Raw genomic sequence first — 3,232 nt, 5'->3', positions numbered from 1 at the left:
GCTGATAGTCTGGCCAAATTTTCTTATCTCTTGATTTTAGTACACATGTGTGGTTTGGTGTTTCAAACGATATTGTAACCATTCCTCCGAACTTTGTTGAATAAATAAGACGATGTTTCTAGAAAAAAACCATCATATTAGTTAATGAAATTTGAGCATCCATTATGTACTCGTAGAAAGAAATCCAATTTTGTTGGATTTAATTTTTTTCCCCAACGGAACTAGGCAAGGTGCGAAGATACTGCAGTCGTTCTACTAGCTCTACCGGACTAAAATATCTGGCTTCCTCAAAATAAGAATATCTAGCTGGCCCAAAATTTAGATAGTGGGCGCCACGCATATAGTAGAAAGTTAGTCTCGACGTAGGCATCTCGAGATGGCAGCTCACCCTTGTGTGCAAGTGCAGCGCGCCACCATGGCCGTTAAGGGGGAAAAAAAATCTAATACAGGATCTTTTTCAGTTGAGTACGGTCGCAATGGATTTTTTTCCGGCCGTTAACGTAACCGATTGTATTGTTGCTTGGCATGGGAATCGCCCAGCCCTCCTTCCTCGGCGTCCTCGCCATACCAAAGAAGGGCGGCGCGTCGCCTCCGTTTGCACTCACGTACGTACGCACGTCCATCGGCGAATTTACATGGGATCCCTCCTGAGTAATGCTACACGGTATAAATGAGTTACAAAGTTTTATAAAAAAGATTAATTTGATTGATCAATAGATGAAAAGGCGGCCCATCTCTTGAAAATCGGAGGGAGGGAGGAGAGGACAAATTTGTGATTGGTTAATAGATAAAAAAAATTCTAATCAGCGTGTAATTACATGTAACTCTTTATATGTTTAGCATTATTGATCCCTCCTCTCCTCTTCAAAATACGCGCCGCCCCGGACAAGGGGAATCAAGCCAAACACCTGCGCCACGCTAGCTAGCTGCCTCCTCTCTCCTCTTCCGCCTACAGGTGCAGGAAGAAAAGAAAGTACGCGCAGCCGTCGCACGTCTTCGGAGATGCAGTCCATTGGCGCGAGCCAGCCGCGCTGCACGTTGTGCGATGCGGGGGCGGACGTGCACTGCCATGTCGACACGGCGTTCTTCTATGCGACGTGCCATGCCCAGGCGCGCTGGACCAGCTCCCTCGCATCCCACCACCGCCTCACGAGCGTCTAACCCAAGCCCAACCACGTACGCGCGGAGGTTTCGGCCAGGGCGATGGACCTGGAACCCTGGGTAGCGTGCCTACGTGCCGCCGCAGCTGGTAGCACGCGTGTGCCGCCGCCCAACGACGTACGCACGGAGATTATAACCATGGCAATGGACCTCAACCCTAGGCTGTGTGCCTACATGTAGCCGCCCAACGACGTCTGCATGGAGATTACAGCAAGGGTGATGGGCCTCGACCCCTGGGCTGCGCGCCTACATGCCGCCGCAGCTGGCAGCATGCGTGTGCCGCCGCCCAAAGACGTCCACACGGAGGTTACAACCAGGGCGATGGACCTGGACCCTTGGGTAGCGTGCCGCCAAAGCCGGCCGCACGCGTGTGCCGCCGCCCAACGACGTCCGCACGGAGGTTACAGTTAGGGCGATGGGCCTCGACCCCTCTGCCGTGCACCTACGTGCCGCCGAAGCAGGCCGCACATGTGTCCCACCGCCCAGCGACGTCCGCGGCCGCTGCGGGGCCACGCTCCTGCTTTTGGCCAGGCGGGTAGGCCTGGACGTGGGCTCTGCGCGCATGCGTGCCGCCACAGCCTTCCACACGCTCCGAGTCAAGTTCGCCGCCGCGCCGCGCATGCCCGCGATGGCTGCCGCACTGTGGAGGGAGGTGGTGGCTCACGGCGTCGTCCACCAGCACGGCTATGCGCTGCAGCGCCTAGCAACCTGGGCACACGTGCCGACGAGTTACCTTGTAGCGGTGGCGACGGCGATCGGGGGAGCGCGTCAAGTAAGGACGGCCGCAGTGGACATTGAGGAAGATTCGGTCAACTGCGTGATCGGGAAAGCGCGCTAAGTAAGCATGGCCGCAGTGGAAGTTGAGGAGGACTCAGTCGACTGCGCGATCGTGAGCCCACGCAGGATACCACAGGAGCTTTGCTTATTCGTTTAGCATATCTACTACTGGTCTACGCATATGGGTTGCAACAAGAGAAAATTGACGTATTGCTATGAAAAAAAGGCTAGTTTCGTCATCACCGAAACACCAGCACAAGCTTCGGAGTAAATGTAATATTTCCCGTCCATGCATTTAGTTGACTTACTCAATCACCCTAAGGGAACTTTTAATAAAATTATATTGTAATCTTACATATCATTTTGTATTAAGTCCAAATCTAGGGTGCAAATGTTTCAATGAACTACTGGCGTGACCCCTTTAACAAGGTCCGATTGGTTATGAGCATTGATACTTCCTCGTGTACGATATTAGCAGGCAACAATGAGAGTAGTTGATTTATGATCCACATCAGCTAGTCCCAACATGAATAAGAATTATGTGCTTCCGACATGACCATCCTTGCAAGACGGTTGTTTGCCGGTTTTCTAGTTTTTATTTTGACATCCTAATGATGCACTAATTGGTCAGGGTTAATGTGAGACATCGTGGTTTGAGAGAAAAAGAGAAGGGAATTAATGCTGAAAATATTAGCACCTTTTCGAGTAATCTAATCTATGAGTAGATAACAAACATGACAATCACAGTATGCAACTCATGCTCATACTCATACTTACGGATGTGAGCACGTACAGTACATAGAACTCAAACATCCAGAATATATATATACAGTTAGCACAACAACGGTTACTGAGATTTTTCTGTCGATCGATGCTAATACAATCCTAACCATCCCTATTAGCACAGTGCAACACGACGATTTTTGGGCGTGGGGTGAGAAAAGAAGGGTATCTTCACTGTAAAATCGGCATACCGTATGTTGATCACTACAAAGATCCATTGAGAGGCGTCGCTCGAGGGTACTGGTGATTCATCGGATCCCATCAGAGAGCAAAAGTCTTGGACTAAACTATGGCATATGTTGATGTTCCATCGAAAGTGCGAGTTTTCCTATGGAGTTTAGCTCAATAGTCCATCCCTACTGCTGATCTAATAAACCATATAAATATGTCTACTTCAAGTAACTGTCAGATATGTGCTTCCGGGTTTCAATCCTTGATTCAGTGCACACACGCCCGATGCGTTTGGTCTCTCTGTGAAGACGACATGTGGTGCATCATGAACCTTTGGCGA

The 3,232-nt window shown here is 50.1% G+C and overlaps 1 pseudogene; it reads left to right on the top strand.

The window, feature by feature from the left end:
* Positions 1-1,002: 1,002 nt before the first annotated feature.
* LOC147972508 (uncharacterized) lies at positions 1,003-2,198 on the top strand (annotated as a pseudogene).
* The last annotated feature ends 1,034 nt before the right edge of the window (positions 2,199-3,232 follow it).

This window comes from Triticum urartu, chromosome 5A (genome assembly GCF_056163025.1).
Source record: "Triticum urartu cultivar PI428250 chromosome 5A, HENAU_Tu73, whole genome shotgun sequence".
In the NCBI taxonomy this organism is placed as follows: domain Eukaryota; kingdom Viridiplantae; phylum Streptophyta; class Magnoliopsida; order Poales; family Poaceae; genus Triticum; species Triticum urartu.
Note: the sequence above shows the minus strand (reverse complement) of the source record. Positions and strands in the feature narration are given on the sequence as shown.